This window comes from Alosa pseudoharengus, unplaced genomic scaffold, assembly GCF_046254945.1.
Source record: "Alosa pseudoharengus isolate Yale_2024_CS ecotype anadromous, Long Island Sound unplaced genomic scaffold, YU_APseudo_1.1 YU_APseudo_1.1_scf_7, whole genome shotgun sequence".
Classification (NCBI taxonomy): Eukaryota; Metazoa; Chordata; class Actinopteri; order Clupeiformes; family Clupeidae; genus Alosa; species Alosa pseudoharengus.
Window position 1 is genome coordinate 30,684,505 of NW_027468859.1, and position 12,430 is coordinate 30,696,934.

Below are 12,430 nucleotides of genomic sequence, written 5' to 3' on the forward strand. Positions count from 1 at the left end.
CCACACTACAACCGCTAGTCATCTAGAAAATTGAAGTGGCACCAATTTTTCATGAAAGAGGGCAAGAGATTGGGGAGCGGTCCTGTGAACATATCCAATAAAAGACACAGACACAGCTCCTCTGCTGCCCATTAGTGCCCGTGGTGGGAATGCACTCACACAGCGGCACTGCAGACACACACATTGTTGCTTTTAAAGAAATTCTGTTATGCTCATGCTCCAAAATATTGAAATTCCAGAAATCAGTCAAGCCACATACTGTACCAACAATGAAAGGGTCTAACTGACCTCTCAACCATTTTTAACGAGTGCAGCAAGATATTGGATATGCCTTATCTGTAGCCAGTCTGTGGACTTTGCAGTCATTTGTTGGGTCAGAAGCATCAGTCAGTTCAACAAACTGATTCAAAAGCTTCATACCTGGGGGAAGGGGGGGCCAATAGGGGCTGCATCCATACTATGCATGAATCAAATGGAACTTACCCATTAGAACTTGATGGCGAGTCAAGGTACAGCTCACCAAGCTGATTTGCATCTGAATTACAACTGGGCCATGCTCATTTTGGACCTTCTCCTGAATGTTTTACTGTAACAGTTATAAGTCCGGTGCAGGGTTATCTTACAGTTAAGAATAAAAAAAGGATGCATTTAAGAACTTTCTTTTAGGAATCTCTCATACATTTTTCCTTAGAAATAAGCATAATTAATTAACCACATGGATCTCAATAAAAATGTCAAGTTTTTGCCTGAAATTGCACTGTGCCTATTTACAAGGGCATTGTTCCCACCTCTTTTGGGGCCTACCATCAAATGTTGGACCTCTATAGAAAGCTGAGAACCTGTTTTCGTAGGAAACAGTATAACCAGTAAACAAAATAACCATAATGAAGATGGCTACAGGAAGTTATTTAGACCAAAACAGACATTAGTGTACATAAATAATTGCACGAAAAAATTAAATGTGTAAGTAAATAAATGCATACACAAATTTTGGTCATGAATAAAGAAGATTAAATTGTATTTTTTTAGAGTTAGTAACCTAATAATAAATTAGATTTCATTTTATGTAGTGTTGACTGTTTACCCTGGAAATTGCACTTGTGCTCTGTCTCAAACGCTGTACCAAAATTAAAAAGTACATCTTCTTCAGGGTGAGGGTGGCATTTCAGCCAAGAGTCTCTTCTGCCCTGTGAGTGTAGATAGGCAATTAATGGTGCAGTAGGCTTTTCTCAAAGAACCTGACACAAAAACACACACAATACAAAGCACTGAAACCTGCCCTGTGTGAACCTGCCCTGTGTGAGGTTCCTGCAGGTTAAGCTATATGCAGGCATGCCCACCGAGAAGGGGCCATCAGATGTGTGAATCCTGCTGGAAATCCTCCCCACAATCCTTTGCACATTTGCATTCCAAAAGCTCCTGTAGCTGATTGGCTGGGTTTGAATTCAGGAAGCTGTGAATGGTTCGGACAGGGGCATGTGGAGGGAGATCACTGATTGAACTCATTTTCATGGTGCACTGTGGAGTAGTTTTGAAGTATACTGCTATACAATTCAACAACAGTGTAATGCTGTGGTTGGTTTCTTTGTAGCTTATTTATATACATCTTCACTTGCACTATCTGTGCACTGAAAGGACTGGATTTCACTTGCAAAACAGAACTGATGTCAGGATTTACAAAACCATCAGAACTGCTGATGTCAGTGAAGAAGGAGATAAAAGAAGAAGAGTTTGATGATTTTCTACAAGAGTATCTTTTCAGAGCACAGACAGCAGACAAGAAACCTGAACATGAGCATAAGAGTGAACTATCCACACCATCAACATTCACCTGCAAAGAGGGACAGGACCCACCAATGGAAAGTGAAGAGCAAGAAGAATCTGATTTAAGAGGACTTCATGATGACTCTTTTCCTACAAGTAAGTTGCTGTATACTCTGTGAATTGTTTGAACAAAACCAAATTCAACTGTAATGTGTTCTTTATTTATTTACATGATCTGAATAAAAAATGCTTATAAAGGCGCTCTAAGCTATGCTGGGTAACGTCACTTCTGTTGACGTTCAAACAAAACAGAAAGCTAGCTCACTACTTCCTCCCCCTCCCTCCCATGCAATTGAAACTCTCCTAAACGCGCATCTCGTTGATGATTTGCTGGAACAGTTTGTTATGTTTTTATGGGCAAGGTTTGCCCAAGTTGTTTTGTGGCTGTTTTTGGAGCCTGGGTTGTCCTCAGAGATCGCATTTTTTTTTTACAGTGTATTCAGAACACAGGCAGCTAGCGGATGGTGAGGTGACGTTTGCTGTAAGTGACAAAAAATGTTTTAGCCTAAAAAACATCGCTAAGAGCACCTTAAAAAAAAGCACACGATCTGCAGTGTGTTACGTTCAAGAGAAAAATAATGAGAAATCGAACTCTTTAAAGTGAGAAATGTCTGTGTGCCTGAGTGTACATTAAAGGAGAAGTTCGATGTGATATTGACCTAAAGTGTGTTGAAACATGATACCGAGTGTGAACTTTTGTCTCATAGCTCATCTCGGCTTGTCCCCTGCACTCCAAAATCTGATGCTAGTTAGCCGATGCTACCAACAGGTTTTCAAAGGGGGTGCCTCGGGCATCGGCCTAGCCATGCAAATAAATCACTGTTTTACACCATTTACGAGGCTCAAAGTAGCTCCACACTTCATTGGTAGACTTCCGAGGGCCCTGACATTTAAAACGAGACATTGATAACTTTGAAAAAGCACTGGTAGTTCATTTACAAGATGATTTATACAGACAGTACCTTCAGGAAGTTTACCGTTTGCTGCCATCTTGAATTTAGTCACGATAAGTCGAGCGACGAGTATGAATGAACAGGTATGATAAAGGATCAGATTCCAAAAATAATTCTGTGGAAATGCATGGATTCTAGTTGCTGCTACTGGAAGGTCAATATCACACCGAACTTCTCCTTTAAGTTTCTCTGTTGATTGTTTCACAAGTTACTTGGTAGTTTATTTACAAGACGATTTATACAGACAGTACCTTCAAAGATTGTTAAGGCGGAGCAAGATATTTCATCAGGAGCCACTTCCGGGAACCCGGCTCACACGAGGGGGGGTCAAAATCCCCCTTTATGCAGAGCAGAGGCAGCGACTGCTCCATTGAAGTCTATGGGCATAGCTCAGAATTTCACCACATATGCTAAGGTCTTGGTTCTATAGAGTTAGGAATGTGAATTTCGGGCACATTTTCGTGATCCTCAAACCCTTCTGAACATTTCAGGTACATTTTTAGCATTTTTGAGCATTCCAGTCTGGAGAAAATCGACCTTATATCAGGTGTGCGCCGGTTATTTATGCCGCTGCTGTTGGCCGGTTGCAACGTACGCTCGTCAATACGTCATCGACACGCCTCTTTATGCAGACAGGATTCGATCCCCATTTCGCGCCCATAGACATGAACTATGATGAAGTATCTTGCTCCGCCTTAACAATCTTTGGTACCTTAAGGAATTTTACCGTTCGACGCCATCTTGAATTTAGTCACGATAAGTCGAGCGACGAGTACGAACGAACAGTATGATAAGGGATCAGATTCCAAACATAATTCAGTGGAAATGCATGGATTCAGTTGCTTCCAGTAGCCCCAACTGGAATCCATGCATTTCCACGGAACTATTTTTTTATTTGTTTATTTGCATGGCTAGGCCGATGCCCGAGGCACCACAACGAAACACTGTTGGTAGCATTGGCTAACTAGCGCCAGATTTCTTTTTTTTTTTTGTTTATTTTCTTTATTATCATTATTTCAGTTCAACCTGGATATGGCAAGTTGTCCATTTCAAGAAGACATTCTTACATTAAACATATTGACAACACTAACAAACACTGACAAAAAAAATAAAATAAAAATGAGAAACTAAAAAAATAAATTAAAATATAAAATCATAATAAGGAAGACAATAAGGACAAGTATACAAAAAAAAAAAAAAAAAAATCACACAAAAAGGAGAAGGGAAGGGAGTGACCACTGTCTACAGAACCATCACTGTAGTAAGGTTAACACTGCTGCCTTATACATTACGATGCTTGTATACACCACCACAAATGAAAAAAATAAAATATAAAGCATGTCTCTGCTCATTCTACTGGGAGTCAGGCAATGTGATTTGTTCCCTAACATAGTCTAAGAAAGGTGCCCATATTTTATTGTACTTATTTGCTGATCCTTTCAAAGAGTATCTAATTCTTTCAAGTTTAAGAAAATAAAGGGTATCTTTGATCCAGTGTGTAAATGTTGGGGGTTTGCTGTCTTTCCATTTGATCAAAATCAGCCTTCTAGCAACGAGGGTGAGGAAGGCAACGCTATCAGACTGTGCCTTAGTTAGCTTACTGGACTCGAGCATAATACCAAATAACCCAGTAACAGAACATGGTGAGACCGATTGACCCAGGAAGCCTGAAATAGTGTTAAAGATAGAAGTCCAGTAGTAGTCCAGCTTTGAGCAAGACCAGAACATGTGGGTATGTGATGCCGGGTGGCTTTTACATCGATCACATAGTGGATCTACATCCGAGAACCTTTTGGATAATCTGAGTTTAGTCCAATGTATGCGATGTACAATCTTAAATTGTAATAGTCCATGCCTTGCACAGATTGATGAGTTATGTACTCTGCCTAAGGTGGCCTCCCAAGATGCCTCGGGGATAGGCTCCCCCAGCTCCCCTTCCCACTGAGATTTTATATCAGAAAGAGTAGAGTGTGAGAGTGCCATCAGTTTGCTATATATGGCTGATATAATTCCCTTAAATGATGGAGGTTGATCAAGTATATGATCATAGGGGGTGCATTGGGGTTGATTTGGAAATGCTGAGGATATATTCCTAGTGAAGTCACGAATTTGAAGAAAACGAAAAAAGTGGCTTTTTGGGATATTGAAGTTATCGCACAAATGTTGAAAGGAGACAAAAGTTCCATTATGATAGAGATTATAGAATTGTTTAATACCTGCGTTGCTCCAAATAAGAAAGGCCTTATCCATTACGGATGGTTTGAAGTAATGATTAGCATGGACAGGAGACTTAAATGAAAAAGACTGCCATCCAAAGTGCTTTCTTAGCTGATTCCATATTTTCAGGGTGGATCTAACTAAAACGTTTGTTGTGTGAGCCGCAAAGGACGAGGAGAGAGGGGCGTAAACAAGAGCAGCCAGTGAAGATGATCGACAAGAATGGGATTCAATAGATTGCCAAGACAGAGCATCTGCTCCAGGGTCCTCAAATAACCAGTGTATTATGGAGCGAGTGTTACAGGCCCAGTAGTAAAACAAGAAATCAGGGAGAGCCATGCCACCGGAGCACTTGGGTCGCGTTAAGAAACTCTTCCGAGCTCTGGCAGGTTTATGATTCCAGATAAATGATGAAATAGTTCCATCCAGTTTACGAAAATAGGACTTTGGGATGAAGACGGGAATATTTTGAAAAAGATATGTGAATTTTGGGAGTATAGACATTTTAATTGAGTTAATTCGGCCTGCAACAGACAATGGAAGTTGGCCCCAGCGTTCTAAGAGATGCTCAACCCTTGTCATTAGAGGAGGAAAGTTCTCTTTAAAAAGTGTCGAAAAATCTTCCGGCACAGTAATTCCCAGGTAGATAAATTTACGAGTTACTTTGAAGGGGAAGGTATTAAATGAGAGTGTACGAGCTGATCTGTTTACTGGGAATATGTCACTCTTAGACAGGTTAATTTTGTACCCAGAGATCTTACCAAATGTGTCAAATATATTAAGGGCTGATGGTAGGGAGAGGAGGGGGTCAGAAATGTAAAGCAGAAGATCGTCCGCATATAGGGAAACCCTGTGTTCTTGACCACCTCTGAAGATCCCAGTCAGTTGTGGCGTCTGGCGCAACGCTAATGCTAATGGCTCAATTACAAGCGCAAACAACAAAGGCGACAGAGGACAACCCTGACGTGTGCCGCGGGAGACTGGAAAGAGTTCAGAGGAAATGTTGTTTGTGCGTACTGAAGAGGCAGGATCTGTATATAATAGCTTAACCCAGGAGATAAATGTATCCCCAAAGCCAAACTTTTTTAACGCGTAAAACAAATAGCTCCACTCCACCCTATCAAATGCCTTTTCGGCATCTAAAGAGAGTACAATTTCAGGTATTGAAGACTGTGAGGGGTGGTAAATTATATTTAGAAGTCGACGTACGTTAGAGAAAGAGAATCTATTTTTAATAAATCCAGTTTGGTCTGTAGAAACAATGTGTGGTAGTACAGATTCTAGACGTGTGGCCAGAACCTTAGCTAAGATCTTGAAATCAACTGATAGAAGAGACACAGGACGAAATGAGCCACATGACTGGGGGTCTTTACCTTTCTTTAGTATTAATGAGATGGAGGCTTCACATAGTGTTTTGGGCAGATGGCCTGATTCAAATGATTCATTGTACATGTTTAATAATAAAGGTACCAATTCCGTAGAGAATTTTTTATAAAATTCAACCGGAAATCCGTCGGGGCCTGGGCTTTTGTTACTTTGCAGGGCAAATATTGCATGTGCTACCTCAGCAGGAGATATGGGGCTGTCTAGAGACTGTACTGTGGCTGGTTTAACCTGGGGGAGAGAGATATCGGCAAAGAACTGTTCCATCTCATGGAGGGTGCATGTTTGTTCAGGAGGTATATAAAGATATATAATAGTCCCTAAATGCTATATTAATTTCTAGATGGTCCCGGGTTAGACCGTCCTGTGTTGTAATTTCAGGGATGACATTACAAGCAGAGGACTGTCTAAGCTGATGAGCCAGGATTCGATGTGCTTTTTCGCCAAACTCATAGTGAGAATGCTTGGATTTTAGCACTAGTTTCTCTATGTCTTGAGATGTGAATGAGTCGAATTCTGTCTGTAGAAGAAGGCGTTCTTTCAAAAGGTCGGATGATGGGGCATTGGCGAGCTGACTATCAATTTGAGAGATTTTATTAGTAAGCTGATTTAATGTTTGTTCACGCTGCTTCTTAGCAAAGGATGACGAAGATATTAACTGACCCCTCATGTATGCTTTGAAAGCTTCCCAGACTGTCTTGTGGGATACACCAGGAAGAGAGTTAGTCTTGATATAAACATCAATGTTGGTGGCAATAAACTGGACCATATCCTCAGCTGAGAGCATATTGGTATTAAACCTCCACCGTGGACGAATGAGGGGCATATGTTTAAATTCCAATGTGAGAGAAAGTGGCGAGTGATCAGAGATGACAATTGCTTTGTATGAACAATCCCTAACTAATGGCAGAAGCCTTTTGTCTAACAAAACATAGTCTATACGAGAAAAGGTTTGGTGAACATGAGAGAAGAAAGAGTAGGACCTTGTATATGGGTTGAGGGTACGCCATACATCAGTCATTCCATAGTCTTTGAGGAAGTTGTTAATCACCTTGGCAGATCTAGATGTGGCTATTTGTCTCTGGGATGACCTGTCCAGCGTTGGGTTTAGGCAAATGTTAAAGTCCCCTCCAATGATCAGATAATGAGAGTCAAGATTTGGGATAGATGAGAGAAATCTAACAAAAAAACCTTCATCATCATAGTTAGGAGCATAGAGGTTGGCCAACACCACAGGAGTATTAAACAGGGTTCCAGTCACAATAACATATCTCCCGTTTCTATCCGAAATGACATCTGAGGCCGTAAAAGCAACACTTCTATGCATGATGATAGCAGTCCCCCTGGCTCTAGTATTAAAAAGTGAGTGGAAACTTTGGGAAACCCACTTCCTTCTAAGTTTTGCATGGTCAGAAAGAGATAAATGTGTTTCTTGAAGGAAGGCAATTTGTATGTTTAAGCTATCCAAATGAGCTAAAACCTTATTGATCTTATTGGGTCGGCCTAGTCCTTTGACATTCCAACTCGCAAAATTAAGACAGGCACCCATATATTTGCCGAAAGGATATATAGTTATAATGGAGACAGCATACAAAAACATAGAAAGATTCACGTGGCCACAACACACAAGGGAGGTAAGAAACAAAACATTCATAAAACACATAAAAGCATATTACTACATGTACCCCATAGCGCCCACCCACCCATACACCCCCCCAACATGGGTGTGAACTCCCTTTATACCACAACATAGAAAGCTTCAGCTTTATCGCTGCTTAACTACAGATCAGCGAATAATTCAAACCGTAAAACAAAAAATCAGTCAAAATTCAGGTGAAAAGGGAAATGAATGACTGCAAAGACCACTACATGACTAATTCTATTATAGGAAAAATACAAGTGAAGGAGTAGGCTAGGCTAACCCTATCCCTCAAGTTATTAACGCGAACAAAATAGCTATAAGAAAATGTGGCTTATGGTTACCATATTTTAGGAAAACGGGTGCTAATTATAAATGTAGTAGAGATTGTTTTAACCTTAAAGTTCTGAAGCCACCCAAAGCCAGCGTTTAATCTGGGTCCGGAATATCCAAAGACGTGGTCGATTTGATGTAGTCCATTGCCTTCTGTGGATCCGTAAAACGGTGCTCAGTCCCACCCGGTAGCGTGATTCTGAATGTGGCGGGATGTCTGAAGCCAAACCGAGCACCCGATATATTCTGGAGCGCCTTCCTCGTTTCGTTGAACGCAGCCCTTCTCTTAGCCTCGGCAGCCGTGAAGTCTGCGAAGATGTGCACCTGTTTATCCTGATGTAGAAGTCGTCCTTTCTCTCGAGCCAGGCGGAGAATCTGTTCTTTAACATGAAAGAAGTGAATCCTCAGTATAAACGGTCTGGGTGGTTGCCCCTGCCTGGGCTTGGGTAGAGCTAATCGGTGAGCTCGGTCAAGAAGTGGCTTTTCGTCGAGATTCAACAGGTCCTTAAGGAGGCTGGAGATATACTGAGTCGGTGCATTACCCTCCTCTCCTTCAGCAATGCCGATTATCCGCAGATTATTCCTCCTCGACCTGCTTTCTAGATCCTCGCATTTATTTTGAAGCGCGAGGACCTCCTTTTTTAGAGCTGACACCGTTACTTCCATTTCAACTATGGTATCGCTAGTTTTAGTGGCTGAATCCTCCACAGCAGCTAGCCTCTCCTCCTGAAGATTGATGGTCTGTTGTATGGCTCCCGCTGTTGTTCGTAACTCCGACTTGACAGCTGCGACATCAGCTTGGAGGCCCTTGACCGCAGATTCAATGGTGTTACAAATGTCTGCTTTTAATGATTGCATCATATCACGGAGCATAGTCGCAGTTACCTCCTCTTCATCGCTAGCATGAGCCATTTGGCTAGCAGATGCTGTAGCCCGCTGCTTCGACTTGGTGGATTTGCCTGAACCCGACATGTCTGGCGCTCTAACGTGATATTGCTACAACCTTGAGATACTTAAATAAAGGTCCCACAACTGATTCCCGAGAAAAATTAAGGCTAAATGGTCTTTTTAATCGATTGAAATTTCACCTGTTGGGAGCTGCCAAGTTTCACGTCTGCATCCTACTTGCTCAGCAGCGCCCCTCACTAGCGCCAGATTTCTGAGTGCAGGGGACAAGCCGAGGTGAGCTATGAGACATACATTCACACTCGGTATCATGTTTCAACACACTTTAGATCAAAATCACACCGGAATTATCCTTTAAGGTCCACCCAGAACGAAAATTTTATTTTCTATTTTTTCTATTCAGCACAACAAAAGGTCAAGTTCAGGGTCAGGAGTCCGTCTGTATTTGTATTTGTACAGTTTTGGTCAATGCCTTTCAGCGATACAACATGCACAGCAGACAATTTATCGGTACTTCTGAATTCAACATAGTTTTCCTGTTGTGTTTGAGAATATTGTTTAAAAATTTAAATTTTTATATTATAGGGGGCGTTCAAAGGATCCAGTCTGGCAGAAGCGGGAACACTGAGGACAAAAAGAAGAAAAGGGGACGTCCCAAATGCTCCCAGGGCCAGAAGACCTCAGGCAAGAAATCGCGGCAGCCATCGCACACTAGGGAGAAACCGCATAAGTGCCCCCAATGTTCCAAAACGTTTGCTCTACCCTCCGCTCTTAGAACTCATCAACAAATCCACACAGATGAAAAGCCCTTTCAGTGCAACATATGTGGGAAATGTTTTAAGAGACTCACACGTGGAACAGCATCAGCTCACCCACACTGGAGAGAAGCCACACAAGTGTTCTTATTGCGGGAAGGCCTTCAGTCAAGTTCCTAATCTCAACAGACACGAGCGGACCCATACCGGGGAAAAGCTGTATCAGTGCACTGTGTGTGGGAAGGGTTTCATCTGTAGTGGGGACCTGAGCAAACATCGGCTCACACATAACAAAAACCAGTGCAGTATATGTGGGGAGAGCTTCAAGTTCAGCAGAAGTCTCGCCATCCACGAGGTCACTCATACAGGCGAGAAGCTATTTCACTGTTCTCAGTGAGGAGCGGGCTTTGATCGTAAGTATCTTCTCACGAGGCACCAGTGGATCCACGATGGCAATCATCCATTTACGTGTGCTACATGTGGGAAGAGATGCAGGCACAAAATAGAGCTCATTGCCCATGAGGTCAAACATACTGGCGTGAGCCTTTTCCAATGCTCAACCTGTGGGAAGGGTTTCAGCAGAAACCTCATGGTTCATCAGAGGATCCATACGGGAGAGCGGCCGTACCCGTGTACTACATGTGGGAAGAGTTTCAGGTGTTAGCTCTGGCCTCCTAACTCATCAGTTGACACACACAGGAGAGAAGCCATTTCAGTGTCATCACTGTGGAAAGACATTTACTCAAAGGGGTAATCTCAACACACACCAGAAAAGGCATATGAGAGACAGGACCAATCCACGGCGGTCACGTATGAAGAGGTTCCCTTCACCCTAAAATAGTCTGAATGTACTGCAGATAACTTTGCTCTTTTCACATTTAAACTTCTGAAATTAAATATTCTAGCAGAGAAGATGCTCTACTGTCTCCCAATGTTAAAGTAAACTAACAAAAACTGTTGAACAGGGGTAAATAAATGCCTGGGATTCTCTTCTCTTGGGTCAACACATTATCTGATCTTCTTATGTATTCAGACTGCAGTGGTTGACTGTGACAGTGTTTCATGGTTAGATGAAATTAAAGTTAAAAATGGTTTGGCATACCTAGAATGTTATTTTAGTAATGTAATTTAAACACTGATAAAAGGAATACAAGGTCCAAAATGTTTCGGTGTTATTCCAAATGTAACAGATATAACATGTAAGAAATAATGTGTATTTTTGCCATTTATCATTTTCAATTGATTTTGAATCATCTTAAAGGAGAATTCTGGAGATTTTTCACATAGATCTCTGTTTTTGCGCTACACTCTGGGGGCATGAACATGGGGGCTTATGAACATGCTCCTAGAGTGTAGCGCTGTAGCTGCCTGGCTACTTTAGCTGTAGGCAAAATGTAGGCAAAATGTTTTCATTCCCCCCCCCCATACTGACCGTACCCTATGACCTGACCTGAGATATATATGAAAAAATGTAACTGCTCCAGTCCAGAACGCAACAGTGCAAACCTCTGGGGCGCATCAGTTACTCAAGCGCTTCTTCCAACAGAGGGTCAGAGATCCTTTTTCCATACAGACAAAAAAATATGGAATGCGATTACTTATCACATCGGAACTCTTATCACACCTTTCAAAAAAGCATAAGCATAGCCACGGCAGCCACTGACTTATCTCTGGTCCGATTGTCCTAACACACTCAAATCCTATCTCCCTTGAGTGTCTATTGTAGTGTCTTTATTGTTTATTGTTTACTGTGTAGGCTATGAGTGATGTCATATTTGTCCTTTGTGCTGCAAACAGAGGAACATGTAGCCTTAGGCCTATCACGTTTTTTTGTGGGTGGGAGAAAATAGACACAATTCCTTTAATAAACCCTATTTTGAGAACCATGCCATAATTGGCATATCATATCTAAGCTGTCTGTTATTATGACACATGCGTTTTTGTATAAATAATTGTTTCTTGACGAGTGTTGTCTCAGACTCTTAGGCCTAGCCTTCACCTCGAAGCTAGATTTTCAAATCATTGTTTATCAACTAATCATAATGCACCAGAAGAGTAGGCAGGCTATTTTTTATAATCCATTTTAGCCTACTCAACTTATTTTTGATTGAGGACGGCCTGACGTCTGTAAGTCGCTTTGATTAATGTGTCAGCCAATTTAATAATAAGTCAGTTTAGACTACACATCATACGAATTGAATTAGACTAGCCTTGTCTAGATCTGTGGAACACGAGGTTTTTCTAATGATCTTGTTAACAGGTGACATTATTTTGTTCTCATACAGTTAGCATATTTAACGCGATCCTATTAGAACATGCAACACAAGCATCAACTTCTCATTAAAGCTGGCATAGTATATAATTCAAGTACAATGAGGCAATGACTCATCTTTTTGTCATTAATAAGCAGCTACATTTGT

The 12,430-nt window shown here is 41.5% G+C and overlaps 1 pseudogene; it reads left to right on the top strand.

The window, feature by feature from the left end:
- The first annotated feature begins 9,743 nt into the window (after nucleotides 1–9,743).
- Nucleotides 9,744–11,057, top strand: LOC143109281 (uncharacterized; annotated as a pseudogene).
- Nucleotides 11,058–12,430: the final 1,373 nt, after the last annotated feature.